General features: G+C 41.3%; 1 protein-coding gene across 1 annotated transcript in view; it reads left to right on the plus strand.

The window, feature by feature from the left end:
* fbxl17 (F-box and leucine-rich repeat protein 17) overlaps positions 1-26,808 on the plus strand; it is a 232,157-nt gene that overhangs the window by 28,158 nt on the left and 177,191 nt on the right. The window lies entirely within an intron of this gene.

The following is a 26,808-nucleotide window of genomic DNA, read 5'->3' on the forward strand; positions in this document are numbered from 1 at the left end:
TTTTGTAGGTATTTAGCTGTATCCATCTTGGGACTTGAACAATGAACCTTGCGGTTGCAGGCACGGTATTTAACACCTCTTGGTTCTGCATAACACTGACTAAAAATGTGGTTAAGGTCTGAAATGGTGACTATGACCAGGGCATGGCTGCATGTGTGGCTGATTATTTAATAAAAGCTTGTATCATCATTCGGAGCGTAGCTCTCTGTCGCATACCTTGGATGGGATGGAGGTTGAAATGATAGGGTTTATGACCATCTGTAACGTGGAGCCCAAATTTGGCCCTCGCGAAGGGACAGACAGGGCCTTACTGCAATTCCCTGAGAAACACCTGGCTCAGCTCCTCAGGATGCCGACGATGGAGCCCTGTAATCGCTGCCCTATTTAACTAGCTAATTAAACATACCGTGGAGCAACCTGAGACGTAAATGAAATGACTCGGTCACAGTTCAGTAAAGGTCCTAATTGAGAAGGGGCTCTAGGGGGCTGAGACTTGGGGTGGGGGGGGGGGGGTTGGCGTGGGCTGGCAGTACTAGAATACCCTGTTGTTACACTTCTGTGAAGCAGTGCCTTTACTGTAAGATCACCAATTTTCAAGCTCTCCATTTTGACAGCCGTCACGCTTGGACTCTGAATATGGGCCCAGGCAGGTGGCAGCCCGGCACACAACCAACAGGTGACACCCCCCCTTCCATTCTATTGCTTTTGCCTGACAACGTATGGAATCTGTTTTTGCCCCACAGCTCAGGCCCAACAGCTGGACCACTGTGAATGTGGAGTACTCTGGTTGGGAGGCAGTACAAGGATATTCGATCATGTGCAACCCGCCTGCTATCCTCAGCAGAGGGATTAGAATTCCTTTCAATTGTTTTTAATGTACAGCACGGCACAGACTATGAGTATCCCGGTGAGCTTTTCTCTTCTAGGAATACATCAGCTTTGCCTTAGACTAGTTGTACAGGTACGTAGCCAAATCAGTTATGGTTCTGCTCTTATTGCTAGAGGGAAAATGTTGAATTAGTTGTCCGTGGATTAAGCAAGAACTGCCTTGTTACCTTGTGCCCCACTGTAATAAAGGTGTGGCTGATAAATACACGTTAGTCCGTGAATTTATCCAGCTGCTGTACCTGATAACGTGTAATGTATTTATTCTGATCAGTTCAGAAACTATCAATTTTTTAATCAAATTTATTTAAAAATACATATTATATGACATCATCAAGCCATCAGCCTGGATGAGAAAAGTCTCCAGTAACAAATGATCAAATTAGGAATTTTTGAAGATACGGGCATTTATTGTTGTAATTATACAGTACATTCCTCATAAATTTTTTTCGAAAGGGTCTCTACTATAGTCAGCATGACCTGTATGTGTGACCACAGTATCATTATAATTGTACTGTGTCCCGGGTTTGCACAGATCACAATATTTGAGGCTTGCCTGTGTTATTAATTGTGTTGATTGCGCTTTAGGTGTGAAAGTACCTTTGGAGTTTCTAGTGAAACAAGGTACAAGCTACTTCTGGTCTCACTTGGTTTTGTAGCTTTAGGAACCAACGTACTGAGTGGAGCCCTTCTGTGTGGTTCATTTGTTCCGGTTTGTATCCCACACCCCTGCAGTCCCAGAAGAAGTGAGCTGGAGGTGCACTTTTTGCACTCTCACAATTATGCAAGAACAGACATGTAAACTCTTGTTGCATTCGGTTCCCCAGATCATGTCTCTGAGAGACATGGAGATGTTGGCTGATGTTGAACATGGAGGAGGAGGGCTGGGACAAGAACCTGGCGTTTATGTTCAGCCAGGGTAAACTAGACAGTTTGTTAATTGGTGCTCTAAGGAGGTAAACAAGGAAATCAAACCAGACTTTATAGGGGTAACCTGCCCCTGGGGTCTCTTTGGGAGTGGGAACCAGTGCAGTGCTCTTCAACTTGTCGCCCAAGGACCGGAATACCAGCTGCCTCTGTAAACCTCCTCATACTTTGCTCTTTGGGGAAATAAAGTGTTTCGTCCTTCAAACCAAACGTTCAGTTCCACTGTGTCAGGAACCTGACCTGCTCCATCAATAGGACACATTGTCATTTCGTTGTTCTCTTTTAAAGGAGCCTATTTATCCATTTCATTTATTTGACCCTGAAAGGGGCTTTTCTTGAGCACCATGAGTACCATGTTTCCACTAAGGCAAGAACGTTGTTAGTAGCGCAAATGTGGTCAAGGTTTATTGCAGAGATGTTATTAAACAACACCCTAAACTAATGAGCTCAGCATGTACCCAGTTTTTCAGGTTTAAAACTTTTTGTACAACTGACCTTCCTTTTTATACTTTTTTGGGTTATTAATCAAACTTTATGGGCTGCTAACAGAGGCAGCGGTGCTCCTGTTTAATTCCGCTTGTGTTATGTTACCTTTGCTTTTTCGAGCCTGCAGCTCAAGAAACGGCGGTGGTGTGATGGTGCGATTCCACGTCACGGGTGTCTTTAACCTCCTCGTTCCTGTCGTGCCATTTCTGTGGCGTGTGCAGCGTCCTGCTGTTTTACAAGACGGTTTCAGGTCATGGTAAGGGTTGTGACTGAGCTTGTCACAGTTTCTGTAGCTTAGTTTATTTCCAGTTACTGATGTTTGTTATTGCAAACATTTTTTTAGTTTCTTTATTCATATGATCATATGATCTGTTTTGGCAAGGATAGTGTAAAAGGAAAAGTATAAACCAGGTTTCAAAGACAATTTGTTTCAGGCAGTTGACCAACAATGTACTCTGCTTTGTTATGACACTGTAAATTTCCAAAGAAGGTCACAGTGATGATAATGTATTTTAGAAAAAAATTAATAATGAAGGTTTACAGGTGTAGAAAATGTGCTGAAGCCATTTGGGGAAGGTTATGAGGCCATTTTAACGCTGAGAGGTAATGAGGTTAGGAGAAAGGCCCAGTGGAGAGGACAAAACTCTCTCTCGGAGTGCAGGGTGAGTGGTCCTCTGTGATGCTAAACAAGGTGTGACCTGGACAAAGTAATTCGCTCCTCATAGCAGATGTTTTTAAAGACATTTAAGTCATTATCAGTAACTGGTTGTCCAGTGCAGTGTTGCGGTGGTCTGGTGCTTATTCTGGGAGCCTCACACACCCACACGCAAGCCATTTAGAGTCACCAGTCCACCTGAAATGCACGTCTTTGGACTGTGGGAGGAAATAGTAGCATCTGGAGGATACCCTCGTGAACCGGGGGTGCAAACTCGACACAGAACGAGTCGGATTCAAACCCGTGTTTGAACCCACAACCCAGAACCTGTGAGACACCAGCACCACCATCAGTGACATCTTGTTGTCCTCGTTTTTCAAAATATTTAAAAAACCTTTGTTAATTTATTAACTAATTTGTGAGTTCTTTTTTTATTGCGAACACACACTTGATTGCTGGAGACGAGCCATTCCCTGGCAGTTGTCCAGAAGGCATCCGTGTCTGTGGTTGTTCCCGTACCTGAACGCCTGACGTACCTGCCTACATCTTCTTTTCATGGAGCGTATCCACCTACAGCACCTCTTATGCCTTCTCTACATACTGTCCAGTGTGACCACATTAACATGTTGCATGAATTTTGTAATTACATGCAAGATAACATGTAGCATTTAATCATGTAATATAAGTGAAAACCTTAGATTTTATAACTGTGTATATGTGTGGAGTTTATCTTAAAAAAATGAAAAGGTCTTGCTTTTTAGCCATACTTGATTTGCTTGGATTTATTGTTCTTTGAAGGGTTTTAAGCACTTTTTATCCGCAGATGTGAAAAAAAATGTTCACCAATCAATGAGGATTCTTGTGTCACGATTACAACAAAATGACAATAATGCTGGCAAAAAAATTTTAAATATAACTATGCAGGAGTGAAAGGGGAACAACACAATGGCAATTATGAATGAGGCTGAGTAGATATAAAATCTGTAACAAGGGGGAAAGGGAAAATGAAATGAGTGCGGCATGTGTAATATGTATTTTGGCGATGCTGAAGAAATGTTACAGTAACATTACAGTAACTCCAGAGGTCTTTTGTTTCTTCCCTTGTAAGCAGTCCTCTTAATGCAGGTGTTACGGTGTGTCTGAGTACGAGACGCTCGTCCTCCTCACACACACTGTTTGCGAGCTGCCGCAGGCACTGGCTGCCTCCTGAGCCACCGCACGTTGACCTGTGAGCCATGGAGGTGTGTAAAGATTCACAAGGAGCACCATGTCTTCAGCCTAGCACTGACAGCTCACACACTCGCCACACCCTTCTCAGCTTGTTGTCCTTGCGCAGGATTTATGGGAAATCCCATTATCCTTTGCAGACTTACTTAATGTCTCTGCTCGCTAAGTGAATTGCAGCTCGGTAGTATTCAGTGATCTAGTCTGATGTTGTCAAAACAGAGCCCTTTGTTTATTTTTAAACCCAAATGGTGCCATCATAAAATTTTAGGAGTGTAATGATTCACTTTGATATACAGAAATGATTTTAGTAGTAAAAGAGAAACCCTTCTAGATTTTGCAGCACTTGGGGAAAAACGGAGCCAATGCTAATGACAAGCCAAATTGATCTGAATGGCCTGTTCTCACTCTTACACTGATGTTCTTATGGTGTTTCGCAATGGCTTCACAGTGGTGAAACCCACAGCTGGGATAATGAAACAAAGATGAGGTATTTAGTGAAAGGAGGTTTGTGGTTTTTTTTTTTTTTTTGGAATCTTGAAATGGGCGGCAGGCAGTGCTAGAATGTGCGAGGCCATGTTTGAGTATTGTTTTAGTAAACCAAAGAGGAGTGTGAGAGATGTAAATGAATAAATAATGTAGTACGTGTAATACCATGTACAATAAAACAGAATCTTAGACTCTCAATAGAAGTGGGAACTGGCTGACCTGATCCAACCACTGTGTGTGCTTTTTCAGACTTGCTCTCTTGCTCGGGCTCCAGCGTCTGCGTAGGCAACACCATTAGGAACCGTGTCTGTTTCTAATCACTCAACTTTAGCCCTTATTTAAACTTTACTTTTTTGAAGATCCTGTATGTTATCCCCACTCTTGGAGTTTGAAGACCTATTCCTGAAATGTGGCCGTGTGAAGGGGGCCCGCCGGGGCGGCTGCAGATGAAATGCTCCCGGTGCAAATGGCCCTGCGGTGTGTTGGCTGCAGCGTGCTTGGTGTTCGCTCACCAACTGTAACCGCTGCAGAACGACGGGATCTCATTATGCATCGGGGTGCTCGGGTTATTTCTACTTTATCCTAACAGTTCTTTATTGGCAACCCAAGACGACGGATGCTCATAGCCCCCTCTGTTGTTCTGCTGATGAGCTGTTTGCATTAGCCTTTGGATGGGCATTTACCTTTCCATTGTTCAGTACTTACTGATTTGATTGGCATACTGTGAATAAGCCAAAATACGGCGCAGTTTACATACCTTTTCTGTTTAAACCCAAACGCATCAATTTGACAGAGGGACAACACTTACTGCACTGTCCAGCTCAGAGCTGTGCTGTCTGTGTTCTCAGCGGGGTTTCTATTTTCCTCCCACGTCTCACAGCAATGCAGTCTCGGCTTATTGGAGAATTAAATTACACACGCGGGTGTGAGCGCACTTGCATGGCTACGCATTCCTTGTGTGTGCTTTCATTGCGTGTACCAGTGGGTGTCTACATTCATGGGGAAAAAGTACAGGGAGTCATTGTATTACGAGCAAAGTTTTGAATATGCAAGCTTCCAGTTTATATTTTATTGCATTACAAAAACATAGAAAATGACCTTTTTTCAAAAGTGTTACTTATGTATTGAAAATCCATCAAATTTAATTGATCGGTTTTCAGAAATTCACAGCACAGTGAGCATGACCTGACTGCACCCAGCTAATGGTATCAATAATATACATCCAAAGATAACAGGATTTAGCTAATTCGCGTCCACTGTGTTTACAGCTTGTGTCACATGTTTCTGAGTGTTAGTGAATAATAAGATGAGAAACATTGCCTAAGTTTAAGGATGATTTGGTCAGCAAGCAGGATTCAATAAGAAACAAAGTGTGTATAGAGACAAAGTATATTTATTTTCAGTCATTTTTAAAAATTAGTTTAAACATATCTCAAAGTTAATGTGTTTTTTTTTTTAATTAAAAATAAAAGGTTACACCCAACACTTCTATACAATCAGACATTTAAATAAATTGAAAGATGTGTGTTTTAACTTTTTATTCACTGTGTGTTTGTCCTTAGAGATTTTGAAATTAATGGACAGCACAGATTACAAAGTGAGATCTGGTCCCAGTTGTGTTTGTAAGCTGTGAAGTCAATGTATATAAAATTACAAAAAAGAAAATGCAGTCGCAACTCCTGAAACTAGTCATTTTCCCTAGAAGCCTGGAAAAAAATCTGAAAAGTCAGCAAAATGAAATGCAGTCTTTAAAAATTATATTTATTACTGTATGTATTTGTGAAAGAAAATCACCAAAGATTACCACTTCTTGTTGTGTCCAAACAAATCAAGTCTGGTCAGCATATTTGCATGACTTAAATAAAAATATAGAATTGGAAAAGTAAAATGTTTCTCAGGAGGGATTTTTGCTTTCTGTCTACTGCAACAAGTTTTGCTTTTCTGTAGTCCAGGCTCACATGACCGCTGTTCTCCTCACATATGAAGCTGAAAATTGAAAAAGTTTAAACATTTAAATTCCATTGCTGAGCAAAATGAGGTTCCGTTTGCTTGTGATTTCTGCATGGAAATTTTATGTTTAACACATGTAAGAGAAACCAGATTAACTTCTTTTTCAACAGCTTCTTTATGGTACACATGTAGAAAAGTTGTTTTCACCGTAAAATGCTGTGTTTGATACCCTCATATTTTAGGTTTGAACCGCTCAGGAAAAAAAGCTCTTGGAAGTAATCGTTAGTGGAATGTCAGGATTTTTTTTTTAACCAGCAATAAAAAGCACTCTGGACCAAACGCATAGGATCCAGATTGCATTATTTGGAAGCTTTTGTGTTTGAGGAGGAGTATTTTTGTGAGGCCTTGCTGCAGTGTTATAAATAGTTACCGAAATATTGAAGAAAAAATCCTGTCACTTTGTTTACAAAGAGCCTCCGGTTGAAATGGCCTCTTTATACAGTTTGTTTTTTTTTTGTTGGATTTGTTTTTTCTGGTGTTTTGAAATTGGGTTGTTCAGTTTTTTCCTCCTGTTTCTGTATCTGACATTATATGAGAAGTCAAGAGTTAAAGTAATTCACAGGTTTGTGATTTTTCATAGATTTTTTTTCTATTTTTTAAATGTACATTTTCCATAGTCAGATGTACAGATGATGTAAGATTTTGTGGGTTTTTCTTTGAGAAGTCAAAATTGTTTGAAGTCTGTCTAATTTGTGTTACAGACAATGAGCCTGTGTGTTGAGGGTTGTTTTTCCAGTCTGAATTATAAAACTGATATTGGTTCCAAATCAGGAAGGGATGTTGTTGTGTGTTCTGTTCTAGGTGTGACTGAGCTGATTCCAGATGTTGGTTTGTTGCCTCTACCCTGATTTCGGCTATGAGCAAACAACGTTACAGATATCGACATTTATGTTTTCTGTATTACACTTTGTATTCCTTACAGTGGTCCAAGAAGATAGAATGCATAGTTCAGATTTGTACACATTAGGTAAAAAGTAATGTATTTTATTTGTTTGCTTGTTTAAGCCTGTCTGTTGCCTTCCGGTATTTAAAGGGATAAATTAGTCTCCTAACAATTCGTATTATTTTTGTCTTTGGATAATCTAAACGAAATATTTCTTTTGTGATTCTGTGTGTCTTAAGCAGCGAAATCTATCTTCAAATGATTATAATAATATTCAGAGAAATATTTGACTTGCTCTGGGAAGTTTTTTGTGATGATACCAGGATCATACTTTTCCTCTTGTCTAAAATTCTCCTGTAGCTTCAGCAGAACTATAACTGCAATTGAAGGACCTTCTTCTGTATTAAATGTGCCATCTGCCTGCATTGTATAGGAATTGTTTGTAATTAGATATTTTGCCTCATTTGTTTATCATTATTGGTGGGATGATGCTTTTTGCATTGAAAGTACCTGTCCTGTGTTTCTGCTGATAGGGCTTTGATGAAAATGTCTTGAAACAGGCCTCTTTGCTGTCTCCGATAGAGAGGATACGGTTCTGCAAACAACAAGGAGGTCATTCACAGGGATGGGTTTTGATCAATAACTTCTACATGTGCATCTCCTTAAATCTTTGTGCCTCATACTGAAATTGAAAATGGATCTTGAAAGGGGATGAATAAAAGCATTGTTACACGTTAGGGGAGAAATTGACAATGCAAGAGGACGAATGAGAGGAGAATAGACTGCTGTATTGATTAATTTATCCACCAAGTGAATTCTGGGAAGGGGAATGGAAACTAAGTGATACTGGCACACAGTAGGTTGTTTTTTATTTAAATGGATTATGAATCTAAGATTTAAAAAAAAATTCTAAAGTGCAGTGAAAAGTACTGTTTTGGTCTTTTTAATCAGATGAATAGTGGAAACTTAAGCAATGGTTATGAACATTGAGCAGCACATGGGGAAATCACATTGGGGGCTGTTGGCGTCCCGCTTATCTGTGTTTGCAGCTGAAGACTAACGGGCTACCTGGTCCTTTTAGCTACAAGTCTGTTCTTATTCTGTTTTTTGTTTTTATTTCTTAGAGTGCTTCGAAAAAGCAGAAACACATTACATTTACATTACTTTTACATTTTTTTCCATTTAGCAGACTTTTCTCCAAAGCCACTTATACATTTAAAATTTAAAAATGCAATTTTAAGGTTAAAATTGAAAATATTGTTTGGGCATTAATTTTTGCAAACAGAAAAAAGATTTTGGAAATGAGGATCAACTAAAAAAAACACTAAATGAGATTATTGAAAGTAAGTGATTTATTTGTATGTTCATTAGTTGCTCTGTATAAGATTATTACAATTGTATAATTTAAAATAATAATTGCACATTATTTTCTTAAATATAGTGTGGTAAAATAGAGAGCCTAGTAATATTTGTATTATGTCCAAGTATACCTTTTGTATAAATGTAAAATCTATATTGCATTTCATTTTTACATTATTGTATTTGCATCACTGCGGTTTGATAATTTGAAAGGATGTTTTTTTTAGTAAATGATTGCATTGTTACAGAGCATGTAGTTTAATTTGACAAAAATATGTTTTGACCCTGCGCTGTCTTTGAGTACCATCTATGTGAGATGCTTGTTTGGGTAGCAACTGCAGCTGTTTTTATGGCACCCCAGTAAATTTTTTCTCAGTTTACAAAGACGACATGGGATTATTGTAATTTATGGCTTTTGTGTGCCATGCAGGTCATCCATTTTAATACTGTATTATACATTAACTTTCCTGAGTGCGTCTCGCAGAGTCAGATCACTTGATAGCTATTAATTATTCAGCCTGTGGTGTCCTGTATCCACAGCAGGATGGTCTTCAAACTGCTGCCCTGTGCTCATCTTATATTCTCTCGTACGCCGACATATCTCGCGGGCTTGATGCTATCCTTTTAAATGTGCAACTTTCTGATAAACCCTCAAGTATTGATTTTTAGCTTTTGCTGAAGCATATTACTTAGTGGTAGATAACCTTTTTTAAAATTTGTTTGGCATTTTTGGACTGAAACTGCAAATGGTTCAGATGACCTCGTACCCCAGTTGTAAATGATTTAAAGTGTTAATACAAAGGGGGGGCAGTGGGTGAATTCCTTTTATAAGAACATGTGCAGAGATCTGTTCCTGACCAGGAGGCAGTAACACTGCATATAATTTTTGCTCTGAGTGTTCTCGGTGGGGATGACTGGGTGGAGGACGGAAAAAAAGAAGTTGCTTTCCCGATTTCTCATGAAAGGCAACAGAAGGCATGGAAGGAGACACCCGAGCCGTCCCATCGCCTCAGCCTTGTGGTCAGCTACGCTGTGCTATGCAGCGTTGCGGTTCAAGTGTGGTCACCCCCCGACCTCCTACACTGCTTCCCTACACCCCTATTGAAAAGCGATTTGGTTTCATTGCCAAGCCTTGCTGTACCTCTGATTTCAAACTTCCATGCGCAACCGCATCTGTAATTGATTCAGTCTATGTTTAAGGGATTAAATGTTTCCCATCTCGCAGTCTTGGCTGTACAGATGGTGCCTGCCTCTCCAAGCTGTGCCCAGAGATAGTCTACTGAAACCAGGCTTATTTCACCCTGCGGCCCAGGAGGCCTGTGTGTTCGCGCTGCCGTAATTACATTATTTATCCACGATGCAGATGGCTCTTATCCACCTAGCACCGGGCTCCGGAGTCCTGTGCCCACTTATTTGGCCACGGTTACCATTTTATCTAAGCATGCTGTATGATGGAGGTAGTAGACTGAACAAAGACCACTGTGTTTGTTTTTTGTCCCCCCCCCCCAAGACATTTAGATTGCTGATGTAGTTAATAACCCCCCTAAAAAGGGAAGGAAAAAAACAAAAACAAAAAAAAAAGTTCTTTCTTTGTAATGGGGACTTCTACTGATTGGATAAGAGCATTGTGGAAAACCCCTGAAAAAAAATTGTACACTCAGTGTACTTCATGATCCTTTCATCAGCATCTCCCTTGGCATCAGTGGTCTTTTTGCATGAGGCATGTTTTTCAGGATTTCCGAACCAACAAGGAGCCTTTTCTGCCGCTTTGAAAGCTATGGCCCACAAAGAATTCCTATTAAAGGGAGTATGCAAATCATTGACATTTTAACTTTTTAAAAATCTACATTGAGAGATTCTTCTGTGATTCAATGAAGTTTATAATCATGTCCCTTGATAACAGCCTTCAAACTAAGCTTTCTGACCCCCCCCCCCCCCCCCCCATCTCAATTCCACTCCAAAGTAATTGATTTTATGCAAGTTAGCACAGGGAATAAAACGAATAATACAGACTGGGCTTCTCAACTCGCTTTCTTTTTATGGGTTCCGCTTCCTCTTCTTGCTTTAATTTGATCATATGTAAAAGCCTATATCTCCTTTTCCTCTGTGACACACTCCCTCCATCTTCCATTCACCGTCTTTCTTCATATCTCATTTAAGAGCTCTGTTGCTCATGTACTGCATGGCCATTATTTGCTTTTTGCTAGAATCTCAGATCTGCATCGTCTTCGTGGGAAGGTCCTGAGTTGTCATCACAGTGAGAGTGAATTGGTGAGGGGGTGGATACAGATGCTTTTTCCTTCTGTTGGCTTTACAACAAAAACTAGTAACTTACTAATTTACCCATCTCTGCTTTTCCACATTTTTTTTTTTTTTTTTTTTTACATTGGCATAGCATGTCTGTTCATTATATGCAGTGGTCTCTTTGGTTGACTGACAGGAGACTTTGATTTTAAAAGCAGGTTATTGATTGACATGCATATAACCGCTGTGATGGCCCAGTGCATAATTCTTCTCCCCCCCCCACAATTTTTGTGTTTTATTTATGAAAGTTGTTCTTCTAATTCCTCTCTCCAAGGATATAAACACAGGCATTTCTCAATTAACTTAGTTTAACGAAAATTTTGATATGAAGGTGTTTTTTATTCAAATAATATCCCAATTTTTGTTTTGCCAAATGAAAAATCAGTGAATTTCTCAGAAGTGTGTCCAAAATGAAATTGAGAGTCACATGTTGCCCAAGTGAACTGGAAGTGCAGTAATGTACTGTAGTTGGTGCTAATGTACCATCAGCTGTTTTCTGTTGGTTTCCGCTCTTGTGTTTGCTTTGTTTAAATGTGTTTGTGCAGTGGCAGTGCATGAATGACTACTAAGCCTTCTCCCACCATCACAACTCTCAACTGATGTTTTTATTTTTTTAACAGTTTATTACAGTAAATTTGCCTTTTTTAAGTCATTTTAAAATGTTTTCTGCACTTGTTTTTCAACAGCTCATGAATCTTCAAGTTTGGAATTTTTAGAGATACAGATGTTCTTGTTCCTAATTTGTTCCTAAATTTTCTTATTTTCTTAAAATTGTCTGTTTATGAATGTTCACTATTCTAGCAGTGGTATTGACAAGTCTTATAATGGAGACAGAAGTGGAGATAAAGATTAAGTTAGAAGTGGTACAAAAATGACAAACATTGCAAATATTTGTGATGAATTGGTCAACAGTCCGGAACGAATTGTTAAATGGTGTTTTTTTTTTTTAAATTAATTTTAAATATAATGTAGGTTTAGTTAAAATAAAAATTGTAAGTCTTCTAATACTCTAAGTATTTCAAACAATGATTGCAGTTATGTCAAAGATTTTTATAGAACCTAATCAAATAAATTGATTTAGGCTGAAATGGGATGAAACAGTCAACAAACATTTAACAGGCATGTGTGAAAGTTATGTATCTTAGGTATGTGTTATGTAGTTTTCTGTTTTAAGTTTCTTTCTGTGTAGCACAGTTCAGTGTGGTTTTTGTACTTTTTAATTTATTTTACTACTTTGCTATTTATTATAGCTATAGTCAAGGTTTTTACAGAATATTACCTGTGAATAAATTGAAGGACATCTGTATTTCGAAGCTTTCACTGATTGTGACTTTGGCCTAAAAGTGATTTACAAACAAAACAGAGTTAGAAAGGTTTCTACAAATGAACACAATTAACTTCCCTTCGTTTTACTTTGCGGCACAGCAAACTCGTACATTTGCTCTGTGCCAGTCTACATGCAGCCGGCACCATTAGACCTGCTGACCAGATCTAGAAGTTTTTTCTTTCCTTCTGTCAAGTCACTGCTCTTAAAGTCATTGATGTATGTGCTCACTCGTGGTGTACGCATGAGTCAAGGTTAATGACAATTTCAGCCTTTAAAGACCTTCAAGAACATACAACCTTCTGGTGACCGGTCTCCTCCCTTTAGTGCTGTGCCAGTGTTGCTGTGCCAGGGCTGAAATAAAGCAGCTGTTTTTCCCTGTAGGAGGGTGAGAGTTTGTGGTTGTTAGTGTGACAGTTGCACGGTGAGCATAACAAGGTAAAAAATGCAAGCATAATGCTGTCCGCCAGGTCTCTTGGGTGGGGCAGGGCTTGCTAGTGAAGCACACTCCATTCCCCTCCTTTACCTGAGCAGAGGTGCAGTGGAGAAAGATAATCCCTCCCTTGAAGTTTAAGTTCTGCTCATTTCATGTTAAAAAATTAATGTAACAGCCTGCAGCTGCGCTTTCAGCGCTTTAGCCTCAATTTTTAATGGAGCCATTATGGAGGTTATGCTCTGATGCTGAGCACATTGATTAGATGCAGTTTTTTTGCCTTTTTCTTCTCCTCATTATTCTTCTTTTACATGCCCTGATTTTTATTATTTTTTTTCCCCCCCTTCTTCTTTCTCCATAGGTTGCGTTTTATAATACGTGGCTCGAGTGTATGAATTTCCTAAATGAGTGAAAACATCTGTTTGAGAAGTGTCCTCTTCATTTCAGGGGTCCAAAAACAGAGAAAAAAGAGATATTAACGTATCTCGAACTTGGAAGTAAATCAGTTTTCTTGTGTTCCACTGTGTCTTGCATGAGACTGAAAGTAATTAAAAGGAGGACGCGGTGAAAAGAGCGAGAATGAAACGAGTCCCTGTACCACGCTACAGTACCAGTGGTGTGAGCGGCAGCTGCCCAGTACTGGCCGTGTGCGAACGGCTGGGGCAGAGCTCGGTCTTCCTTCCAGCGCACTCGCCTTCCTAGCGGTGCGCCCGGAAAGAAGGGCGAGGTGCTTCGTAGCCTCGTCCTTCCAGTGTCGAGGCTCGTGGGCCTGTAACTGGGCGATGCGTATGACAGGGCTACTGGGGGCTCCCCCTGCTGGTGAAGCCATGTGCTGCCTGGGCTCTCTCGTCCACCTAGGAGGCCACATTTCTCCCTCTGCTGATCATTTCTCTGATCTTTCTGCTGAGCTTGACCGTTACGAGTACACCGCACAGTACAGGCATCGAGGGCTATTTTTTTTTTAAAAATTTCCTTTATTTATTATTCATTTTTTTGTGCTCCCTCATCTATGATTTGGGTACATCTGTGGATGTTAGCGTTCCAATTGTCTGTAAGCCCTCTGATGTATGGTGTTTTTCCCGTTTGCGCTGACAGAAGAAAAAAATTGAAATGTTTTAGAACGGCAAGTTCACTCGGTCTTTTTAATGACATTAGATAGGCAAGGCATGTTGTTGCAGGGAGGCAGCTTTCGCAAGCACAATGAAAATGACCAACATTGTGATCTGGTTTGTAAAAGCATCAGCTTCCTGCTCTGTTCCCCTCTCCACTGTTTAGACAGATGAAGCAGATGGAAGGATTGGGGAGATGCGGAAATTTACAAAAAGCGTATCTCGAATTACCTGAAATGGCTGAGAATTAGCTGCATCCCCTTTGCTCCAGCTCCACATTCACTGTTTCGAAATGCAGGTTTTACTTAATGTATCTTTCACTCTGAGTGTTATGATTAATACAGCTGCCGAGTCCGCTCTGAATTGTCCTTACGGCAAGGCATTTGCTTTCAGGGGTCTGTTATGTAGCCCATGGTAACAGCCCCCCCACCCACTGAAAAACACTCTTCCTCAGCAGGGAAGGCTTTTAACTTAACGTTGCTCTTCAAACCCGCACCATAATGGGACACTAAACGAGAAGAAAAGCAAAAAATGTGAAGCCACAGTTCTTTCTGTCCATTTTGTGTTCTGAGAACATGCGAAAAAAGCGAAAGAAATGATGACCGAGATGATAATGCTCTGATTATCACTCAGAATTGACCTCTTTCACCTCTGGAAAACGGGTTTGATCATAAGTTGAAATTCAACTTTTTTTCTTTCTTCCCCCTACAGTGCAGGTTTGGGTGCAGCTGAAATGTGGGCCATTCTCCGGCGCTTACCTCACTTGTGAGCTGCATTCCCCACAGTTCAGCTCCGCACCAGCATTCCTCATGAGATCCTCTGGAGTTCTATAAGGCATGCAGAGCTGACCATTTTTGTAGTAATTCTGAGGCTGACCATCAGAGGAATGTGCATGTTGACATACAGAGCACATAGAGTCAGCGGGCTGAGCTCGTACCCACTGCAGAGTTGACCCAGGCACCACTGTATCACACCCGGGTTGCTCTCCAAGTAACGACACTTCCATGACACATCCCCATTTTCTACCCACTGCTATCTATCTAGGTCTGCAAGTACGGTACCGTTCAGTGCACAGCTCTTGTGGTGTGGATCAGCGGATCGAGGGCCAGGGTCTGCTTATTGTCACGTTCCTATGAAATTCGCTGTCTTTCTTTTTCCCCTTTCTTCCTCCCCCACAGTTGCCCCCCCTTTGCCTTGAGGTTGGACTGACGGTGAAGTGCTCCCTTCTGAGCCCTTGTTATTGATCTGGCCTTGTGAGGCTCATCGAGGAGCAGACCTTGAGTTTCATGGAGGAAGGAAGGCAGCGCTGACCCCATGATGGAGTGAATTTAGCCAGTAATGTTCAGTGATGTTAGTGAACCCCTGCCAAAGACTTGTTGTTTCTCTGCATTGTCCTTTGGTACATTAGTGTTCTCTGCAGTCCAGAGGGCTGCGCAGCACTTCATGAATATTTTCTTAAACGGTCTGCTTTTTCTTATTTATTTGAGCAGAAGACAGGTTTGCTTGCTGTTCCTCTGTTTAATGATACTGTTTTAAACTTGCCTCTTGATACAGCTATAAAATTTTATTTAATAATATACTTATATGCTGTGTGTGTAAATGTCTGTGTATTCAGTGCATATACTTTTTAAACTTGTCAGACCACACGTATAATATATGAAAATACTAAACGGTGAACCAAGCTGGGCTGTTGTAATGCATTTCAACTTTTCAGCACAATTATTTTATGAGATGTTTAATATTTTTAAAGTTTTCTAGAGTATTGTAGAATATTTCCGTCTTTTTTTTAGCGTCAAAAAGTCTGATTTAATTTGCTAAATGCTGCTTTTTTAAAATTTTTTTTAAATTTATTTATTTTTTTTTGAAGCTGTGACAGCCTGCAATGGAAAAAATACACCCAGTTTCCTAATATATAGGAAAGCAAAAAATAGCTTTTTCTTTTGGTGTTTAAAAATACATAACAGATTTTGAGCTTGAAGCAAAGAATAGGGTTTTTCCAGGTTTTTTCTGGAGGATCAGACATCAAAGCCAGTGCAAGGGCCATATCAAAGTCTTAACCCTATGCTACAGTAATGATCTGGTGTAAATAAAGCTGGGCTTTGGGCCCTACTAAAGATTGCTTCCTCTACCTCCTGGGATTTCTACGGCCCAATCAACAGGAAAAACATGTTAATTATATATTTTTTCCATGCCATCTGGACTTGAGAGTGGGAATGCGCCCCTTTCCCTATCCAGTTTCCTCTTTGCAATAAAGATATTTGAAATATACACGCAGAAACACAGAAAATGTAAACGTAGCAGAGTGGCATGTAAAAATGCACAGCTGAATATCTTTGTAAGTTTCACTGAGCTGTTATGCTGGGGATCGATGAGGCTGAAGTGCAGCTGTAAGGTGTGGTTGTTATGAGCAGATCTAGATGAAAGACATCATAGATCGCAGGGTGGATTTTCCCACTTAACGTGTACCAGGGTTAACTTACCAGATCTGAGCATTTGCCTTTACCATGTCTTGTCTGCTTGAGTCAACATGGTTAACTTTTGGAGGAAGTGGTCTCTATGTATTTTTTGTTTGTGTGAAGTGTCAGGGTTTGTGGTCAGAAACTGGGATGCTTCTGCTCAGGGATGTTCTGAGGTTTTATGGGACAGGACAGGACACCAGGCCGTCACAGAGCACCCCAAGCAGGACTCAAACCCCAGACCCACCAGAGAGTAGGCACAAGGCAAACCCGCTACGCCACTGCACCCCCTGGTTTAGTTAGAATGTTGTTTATTTTGGTTTTGTAGTAGTTACATACTACATTATTTGTTGATATTTGTTTGTGTTTTCGGTTTAGTTTATGTACTTTTTTCTCCCAATGGCAAAGGAGTTTTTAAAAATACATTTTAGTTTTTCCAGAACGTTTGATGCATTTTAATGAGAAGTACAAACTTGCATTTAATTTTTTTGCAAATTTTGTGTCCAGCTGTATGTTGTGTGTTTCAAGTTTTTGCTGACCTGTGTGTTATCTTGTAGTAACCTTTGCTTTTCTGCTGTTTTTCCGCTGCCTTTTCTGTGAATGTTGAAATTGTAATTCATACCAGCGATGAGCAGAGGTTATTTCCTTCACTGGTCAGTCCAAGAGTGTCCAGAAGTGGAGAAAACTGCATTATTTGTTTGTTGTCCAGATACTGCTGTCAGAAGCCCTGATGCAGTGGTACATTTTCAGGAGATCATTGTTTTTCAGCAGAACTGTTGACCTGTCCTGCTATGTAGCTGTGTCCACTGGTGTGCAGCTATAGTACATACCTGTGCGCAGCAGTGGTCGTGGTGTAAGACTTGCTGTCCCCTACCCCCTCAGTACTGCTTACCTTCCTGTGATGCCCTGTGAAAAATACGTAAATGACTGTTACAGTTAGTGAAGGCTTTTATAGCAAGCCTCTTCTCAAAGTAGTTCACCGTTCTCTCCTCCCCCATCATGTTTTCCCACCTTTAAAAGCCATTGGCATCATGATCAATACTGAATAGTGGGCTGCTGACAGGCAAACCCCCATTCCTGAATTATGGTGCATGCTACTGACATCTCATTGCCATGGCAACCTAGGCAGATGGAGCCCCTCTGTCCCTTACTAATGGGTATCTTTTATGCATTTTGTGATATGCTGTCTTAGCTTACATTTTGTGTGCTCCAAAAATCATTATAAATGTAATCTGTTTGTTAGGAAAAATGTATTTATTTCTCCTCAGTAACATTATTGCCAAAATTCTTTGGATTTTTAAAGCATTCCCCCCGAACTGGGTGACTCTCGGTACGGACTCTGGCCCATCTGCAGTCCTGTAAGCAGTGTCATGCCATGTCATGTGTCCTTTCTGTACTGCACTCTCATTTCTATAAACATTCTCGCCTTAAATTCAGATGAAGTCCTTTATTTTGTTCCAGCTTCTTTCTTAATTTTGTTTTTTCAGTACTTGATAGACCCCCTGAGAAGGTGTTGACACAGCGTGTTGGATACATAAAGGGACTGTTGCAGAGGGCATGGTGACCTTCATGTGGGCTATGATAGCTCCCCCTTTGCTGGTCTTCATGCTTCTCTCTCGACAGAGAGGAACTGTTTTGACTCGGCACCACCAGGCGAGCCTGGAGTGCTGTAATCCAGATTGGCTCCTGTAGAGGGCCTGCCAGGAAGACCTTTCATGGCGTGAGTTAGAGCGTCTAGACGGGATACTGGCAGGCAGCCCTCCGCCAGCAGGTCTGCTGCGAGTTTAGAGCTGCTGTCACTGGCTGATCTCCTCCGCTGGTCACAAAAACCACTGGGATTTGTCTTATGATTTGTATATATGTTGAGCTGCAGAAATAATTGCCTTTTTTTTTTTTTCCTTATGGAGTAGCTGCTAGTGCAGTGGTTAGAGCTGCTGCCTTTGGACTCATACGTTCAAATCCCACTCTCAGCTGTAGTACCCTTGATGAAGATACTTACACTAAAAATGCTTCCAGTAAAATTACCCCACTGCATAAATGGTTGTAGGTAGCTTAATGTTGTAAGTAACTTCAGAGAAAAGCATAAGCTAAATGAATAAATGTATGTGAGATACCACTTTGACTTGCATCTGTGTGGCACTTGTTTGACCTTAGATGTCCCATTTCATTTGTATTTGTGTTATTTATTTATTTATTTTTTTTGCCTGTCTGTGGTTGCCTTAAATTGTCTACCTAATGAAGGTGCTCCAGATGCAGTAATATGTGAATGCTATTTTGTGGTGAGATCTAGTCCAACTCTAACATTACAGTCAAAGGGACTGAATCTGTGCTGGTTGCCTTTGGTTTTTCTATTGTAATAAGATTCTTGTTGATTGTGTGAATGGACAGCCGCGTAGCCACTGTACACCCATGGTTCTGAATTCCTGTGCTCTCTGTTGTGCCCTAGGATTGAGCCTCTGGATTTCTCTACTCACTGTTGTCCGCTAGAACTGGGTTTCTGGACTGCAGCCTCTTGACGTGGTCCCCATGGAACAGCATGGTAGAGAAGCAGTAGCGCTAATGTGGCAGTAAATGACTGTCTCTCAGTGACCCCCAGGCTTCCTGTGGAAACATCTAATTAGTGTACACTCTTCTGCTCTCCAGAAACTCCAAAGGATTTTGTGCTCAACAACTATTTATCCAGTTTTAATTGTTTATTTTTGAGTTTAACAGCCTGACGTTAATTGTGTTTTGTTCATTATCAGTGTTCAGTCTGCTATTACAGAAAGGTCAAGGGGTGAAATATTTCAATGACGCTGGTATCTAAATATGTGTGTGTTGCTGTTTGTTCCTGACTTTTCAGCATGTGGATTCTCTTGCTGCTTCGCCCTTGGCTTTAGACAGTCTGCTCGCTACCTCGGCACATTGCTGGAATTGCTGCTTCTCAGATTTCATACATTTCATTTGAAAGGTTTATTCTTGGAAATGTGAATAAAAAATTTATTGGTTCTGACTGTCCTGCTTTTCCATATTATTTGATCTCTCGGGGCTTGTTTTGTGCTTTACACCCTGACCTTTGACCTGTCGTCTCCAGTGTCTGGTTGTAGACTCAGTCACTTCGATTTTGCTCATACAAGACCCATGTTTGTGAGTCTACGAGCAAGGAGAACAGAGCTGTAGTGTTTATTGTGGGGGGAAAAAATACCTTGCAGATCATTGAGAACAATGCAAGCGTCCTTAAATCCAGATGAAGTGCAGCTGATCCACTCTCTAAAAGTCTGCCGCAGACTGCATTTTCCTACCCCCCCCATTGAGTGGCGGGGCACTACTGGGAAATGCCATGCATGATATCTCCAAGTTGGAAAAACATGTAAATTTAATTAAATCATTGTCGTTACACCTGACCAGATCATTATTCCTGGCCTTGTAGTCTTGCTCACGAAACTCCAGGGGTCCAGGCCACATACGCAAATTTCCTAATGATTCCAGCCACATGGAGGGAGGTTGTGATGTGGCATTTGCACTCACGGTGTTAATCCCCATGCGTGTGGGTCCGGAATGTCCTGATCGCAGGGGATTGTTTCTTTTGCTCATGTTTAGTATAATTGGCATGCTCTGTCTTTCGTTTCGTGCGTGTTTGCACGCACGCGCACGTGCGTAAAAATTTGAATGAATTGGAAGGATGCAGCCGGTAGTAATTTGGCCACTTGGGGGCACTTTCTGTAGACCTTCGGGGTGTGCCAAAGCTGGAGCACGTCCCCTATCTATGTGTGTGTCGCAGAGCCTGTGCGGGTGCTCGAGGATCTGCCTGCGGAGCCCTGCTGGGTCCAATCATGATGCCCCGTCAGGCGTGGGCCAGGGGGGCTTCGGCGCTGCAGGCGAGCCCCAGGATTTTCAGGCCTAATGGGCACGGAATAGAAAGACTGCAAAGGCCCGGACCCGTAGAGCTGTCACTGAGCTGCGTGATGTAGAACATCCTCTGTGGAGCAGGCAGGACGTCAGCAATCGCCCTTTCTCCTTCAGTAGTTGGCCTAAACTCTTGTTGATAACACAAAACTAATTTTTGTGAAGGGTTCCTGTAGTTTTTGAGCCCTAGTTGTTGTTTTTCAGTAACTCCATTGTGGCAACAGAGACAATTTTTTTTTGGGCGGGGGAAAGAAAAGACCTTTTGAAATTATCAGAAATTATTTATTTATTTTTTTTTAAATACTGGACTAATTTTTGCAGTGTTTGAATAACTTGTACTGAGAATTTTGGGTAAACATTGTATATTTAATTAGAAAGAACATAGTTAAATGTGTTTGTATTCATACTATAATTTTTTTTTTGCTCTTTCAGTTCAAATTTGTAAAATACCTTCGGTATGCGATCCAGCTACAATTGTTTGCATTACATTGATTCATTTAGCTGACAGTTTTCTAAAGCAACTTACAACTATTTACTCATTTATACAGCTCGGTAATTTTACCGGCGTAATTTCAGGGTAAGCACTGTGCTAAAGGGTTTTACAGATCGAAGTGAGGCTCAAACCTGCAACCTTTGGGTCCAGCAGCAGTAGCTCTAACCGCTGCACTACCAGCTGTTCGTTGATGTTAGGAATTTCACTTGAAGCCTTAAGAGCAGGCAGTCGCAGGTGACTGAGGTGTAGTCAACCAACCACACGAAGGAACATGAGAGGGAAATTGAAACTTTAAGAGTGACTCAACCCGCAAGGTGGAAGGGATGGACGTTCAGGTGTAGAGGCCCCAAGGGATGGTGTCGTTTTTTTTTTTTTTTTCTTTTTGGGATGGAGTGCTGTTAGCAACACTTTAACACATGGGAAACCATCATCTCTTATTTAAAAGCTGTCTTTTAATTAATTTCTCTCCTAGCATATCGTAGTCGGACACGATTGCATTCCCCCCTGACCCTCCTGCTGATTGAGCGACGTTCATCCATGTTGCCGAGCGCTTCCCTGGAGCTGTGGAGAAGTCATTTAACGGCACGCACGCTTACTGCGGGCAAGTCAGCGTTCAGACTCCCCGGCTGCACCTCATCGCCCCTCGGTCATCCCGAACCCACAGACAGAGCTGGTGAGAAATCGCTGGTAATCCGAGTTAATTGGAAAAAGCACTGAGGGGTGAGGCTTTCATGAGCTGGTTACTTGTGAACTCTTTCTAGCAGTTACCAAGTTGCAACAGTTCCACTGGAAGGAGCCAGTAATGCCAGCCTGCTGAGCTCTGAGTCCCGGAGACCGTTTCCTTTTTACCCTCTCATGCAAAATCCATAAGTAAATTTGTCTGGTGACTTGGTCTGTTCAATTTATGATAAAGGAAAACAGTGGGTTTTGCCAATGTTATGACAATTCCTTTAAAGTTTTGTCTGCATATTAGCATTAATAGACACCTTTTAAAAAGAATAATTAATTCAGCTTTGAGGCTTTTCAGCACCTCTTCCAGTAGTGGTTCTACACTGGAAATGTGTGTTTGGAGAAATTCTTACAGCATTAACACCGTGTTTTGTTCTGTCTAAGAGATGTGGCTATGTGGAACTCTGAAGCTGTGGAATGGATGTATTTACGAGACAACCAGAAACCATTTGAAATTTACTGGGAGCTATTTCAATTCCATGAACATGCATGCTTGTAAGAAATTTGTGGCCCTTATTTATTTATTTATTTATTTATTTATTTAATCCTTCACAATCCTTTTTATCCCGAGAGTGTTCAGATTGAATTAAGGTGATCGAACCGGGTTACGAAATCTACCATCCCAACGACAAGCGTCCCGGCATGGTTAGGTGGAAAAACGTGGTCCTGTGCTCACTTCTGACATCTTTGAAATGGAGGATAAAGAGAAATAAACAAATGCTTTGTTGTTTACATTTTTGTTTGGAAATCATAAACAGTGGATCAAGTGTTTAAATGAACATGGCAACAAAACAAGATGTGTTGTTCTGTGGAGGCACGGTGGTGCAGCGGGTTTGGCCAGGGCCTGCTTTCCAGTGTGTCTGAGGGTTCGAGTCCCGTCTGGGGTGCCTCTCTTTCCCTCCAGCCTTATGCCCTGTGTTGCTGGGTTAGGCTCTGGCTCGCCGCGACCCGCTTCAGCCAATGTGTTTGTGTGTGTGTGTGTGTGTGTGTGTGTGTGTGTGTGTGTGTATATTACATATATATGTATATATGTGTATATATATATCACATATATATATATATGTAATATACACACACACACACGTATATATATATATATATATATATATATATATTTACACATACACATTTTTTGGGGGAAATTTGCTATCTTTTTTCCCTTCCAAAGCTTAACCTTGCTTTACAGAAGTGTCTGTGGTTAAAGTGAGCGAGATGTTTAATAGCATGGGATTAACATCAAAGGTCCATTTTTATAATCAAGATGAATAAGATCAATATGACTCAAATAAGAAAAAGGACTGAATCGAAGTCTTTCTGACAGGTTTTGAAGGAGAGACCTTCCTCAGATTGATCTTTGATTGTACCCCCCCCCTCCAAAAAGCCAGTGCTTTGTCCACGAATGTCATTCTGTCAGTTTAAAAGGGAGGTGCTCTCCACAGACCCACAAAGGCCACGGTCCGATCCGATTGTAGTTTGATTTGGGAAGGACAGCAAGGACAGCATTTTTGTTTTCATCAACAGATGCACAGCGGGGATGTAACTTTTGGATAGGAGAGGCAAACGGTGGGGATCTGGCCATTTTTAATCCAAAACTAATAAAGCCAACTAACCCTCTGACCATAAAGGGAAAAAAAAAAAAAGTAAAATTATAGGGGGAAGTTTTTTTTTTTTTTTTTTTAAAAAAAAAAACCTGATTCTGGCTGAAGGATCCAAAAGGAATTACTTGCCATTCCACTCGGCAGTTTTACTTTTTTACAACATTACATTGTTAAAATGATTTCTTTCATATTGGTTCACAGTCACACTTTCCTCGTTAATTGTGCACAAGTGTGTGATGTCTTTGTGCTGCACGTCGCTGTGTCGAGGAGGCATTTTACCTTGTTAGAATGATGAAAATGTCTTGTTTTGTAAAGCACAATTTGATTTCTGTAATATGTTGAGAAGTTCAATTGATCTCTGGGGGAGTAAAACAAAAACATGACCAACAAAGAATATTTGCAGGTTTTTAAGCTGGACTCCCTTGTTAAAGGCCAGGCAAATGTTTTAGAGGAGTCATTGTTTAAATGACTGGCAATTTTGGATCGCAGACTAAGCAGGGATGTGAGTGAAGCTGCGGATCAATCATCCCAGCAAGAGGCCGTGCGGGGTTTTACTGGACTAGAACAAATGCCATGCTGACCGTCAAGGTTGTTTGACATTGACGAGGACAGGTTAGTGCTTTCTGCCTGCCTTTCTGAGTGAGGTTAGCGCATCGATGATTCCCTGGGGCTGGCGCTTCTTCTTTTTGTTTTTTGTTTTTCCCCTTTCCTGAAAGAGAGATTTTAAGGAAGGAGTACTTTTTTCTCTTTTTGTACTTTAACAAACATTTTGTAAAAGCTAAGTAGAATAAATAAACAGCTTAAAGTGGAAATCGATGGCCTATTGCAGAGTCCAAATGGCCTTGTTGTGTTGGTGAAAGAGGCCGGAACTTGAGAGAAGTCTTGTGGAAGTGCGGGATGACTGATGGCACAGAAGAAATGCTGTTTAGAGTCCGCTTTCTTTCATTTATTTCTTTGCCCGACATTGTGGGTATTCTAAGTATTCTAAACACCCTGATAGCATCTCTGCGGAACCATATATGAAATACGTCAATTTTCCAATCTGACCATTAATTGAGTTTTACACGGTGTGTTCTTTTCCACCATGTGTGGTATTTTTTTGTTGACCGTTAATTGGTTAGTGAAATTTAGCTGACAAATTGTTTTGATATTTTTGAGTAAAGTGCTATTAGTGGGTGCCTAATAAATATGTCCACACCTTTAAGAAAAAATGTGCAATATTGCAGCATGCCACCCCCCCCAGTGGTTTTTTTCCCCCCTCAATTTAATTACACACACAGCAGACCGTACAAACAACCTCCAGAGAAAGCAATTTGACTCAAAGTTTTAACTGTAGAAACAATATGTCAAAGGGTTTTAGCTTTTTGAAAAACTGACATTGTGACCTTTACTGTACTACCAGTCTGGGGTCATGTTGGACTTTTCTATGTTATTTATGGAGTGGGGGTGGGGGCATTTAGAAAAATGTGTTCTTAGAGCCTCTTTGCTGTGAGGGCTTATAGGTAATGGTTTGTAAGGTGACAAACTGAAATACTGATGTTTGGCATAAGAAACTGTGATGTCTGCTATTGGTCGATACCTTTTTTTGCATCATTTTGTCACTGGGACATTTGTTAACTTTTGAAAACCTTTGTTTCTACAAGTGGGGGGTCAGTGAGTGCAGAATTAACACTTAGAGTGGTTTAAATGTGAACAGGATGTAGGCTTGAGCAGTTGAGGGGTTATTTCAGTGCAAATTCTTGTTTTTATTTCACAAAGCAGCCAAGTGGACCAAACTGAATATTCAGCAACTTTGGTTTTAATGGTTGGAGAAATCAGTTTAAGAGCAGCTTTGTTAATGTTGTTTTTGAATTGCGTATGGAGTGCAGAGAAAGTGCGACACGCTCAGCACTGATGTTATGAGTTTTCAGATGTTTATTAAAGCAGTATGGCAAGAAAGGCCCAGGCTATGCTGTGCATATTGCTGTAGCTAACAGGACATTAGATGTTATGGGAAACGGTGTCCGTGTCCATGAACACGGCGGGGCTTGGTAGCCTCAGGGTCTGCGTGCTTTCGTGGATTAAAACCCTCCGAGTGGCTGTAGTGTTTCCTACGGCAGCATTCAAGGACCCTGTCACTCTTTCCTGCCACAGAGGTGGCGGACATGTGGCTGTTCCGCAACACAAAGGAGAGAGAATGTGCACTGCGAAGATCAGCTCAGGGGGGTGGTCAGTCTCTGTCCGGCGTGTCCTGGAAAGAGGAGTGAGCGGTGAGCGTACCGCATTGAACCTTCAGCTGCCAAAGCGGGGAGCAGCAGGGGCCTTCCTTTGTTGTGTTTGTTTGTTTGTTTATTTTTATTTATTACTCCGACATTCCCCCCACTGATCGGTGAAGGGCCGGAGTGGGGAGTGGAAATGAGGAGGCTCCTAGTGATGGTCACCTCTGTGTCAATGGCTAATCGCACCGTAAGTGCTTGTGGAGGAGTGGTTGTCTGCCGACGGAGTTCCTGTTGAAGCCCACATCAGGACGTCCCTAAGGGTCAGCGCAAGCACGTTGCCAACGAAAGAAGCAGTGTAAGAGTAAGCCTAAATTGACAAATGTGATTTACATTTATTAATTTGGCTGCTGCTATCATCCAAGCAGCGTATAATGATTATTAATTAATATTTAGGTGACACCTTTATCCAAGGTGATTTACAGTGTTAGATACAACGCACTAAATTCCAAATGATCATTTTCCCATTTATACGACAGCAATGTAACACATTTGCTCAGACACATACTGGCAATGGGACATTTAGACTCATTGGTTCACCCACTGCATTTTTGAGCTGGGGGGAAAAATCTGGAGACCCCGGTGGAAACACTTATGCAGTCACAGAAAGAACATGCAAACTGCACATCAACCGAACGGGATTCAAACCCGGGTCCGGTGCATAGCCCAGAAGCTGTGAGACATCACGGCTACCTGCTATGCCAACATACCCCCATATTTTTTGACATGAAATACACGCAAGTAAGCAACATCCCTTTGTGTTTTCAAAGGGTCAGACACGGAGGAAAAAGGTAACGGGATCCAAGGTTGGTGTGGCACTGCGAACTTTTCTTCCCACAGGACTACAGGAATGTTTTCTGTAATGCAGAGAAAGAAATTGTAGACAAATGTTTGTTATTTTTGGGCCGAAAATGTCCGACTTCCTTGTTTTTTCTTTTATTTTTTTCTGACGAAGTGCAGCGCTACGTTGGCCTCTCTCAAACGGCAGAGAAAGCACAGCTTGTTCTGTCCAGGCTGCCAAGTCCGTCTGCATTTGCCCGCTTCCATCGCCAGACTGTGCTCTCGGACTCTGCGCTTTCGCAAGCGCCCCTTTGTTCTCGGTGGAGGATACGGAACAGACAGCCTGCCACTGTTTAATGTCTTTAATGGCCCTGTAGAACCCAGATTGGCTCTGCTTTTGTGGAGGTGTCCCAACTGGAGACGCTCTGCTGCTCTTGTTATTTTTTCGCTCTAATTTTGGTTGACTCTGTCTTTGCCATTTCAGAATCCCTTGTTGATTGGGGTGGGATGTGAAGGGGTTTCTC

This window comes from Scleropages formosus, chromosome 17 (assembly GCF_900964775.1).
Source record: "Scleropages formosus chromosome 17, fSclFor1.1, whole genome shotgun sequence".
Lineage (NCBI taxonomy): Eukaryota > Metazoa > Chordata > Actinopteri > Osteoglossiformes > Osteoglossidae > Scleropages > Scleropages formosus.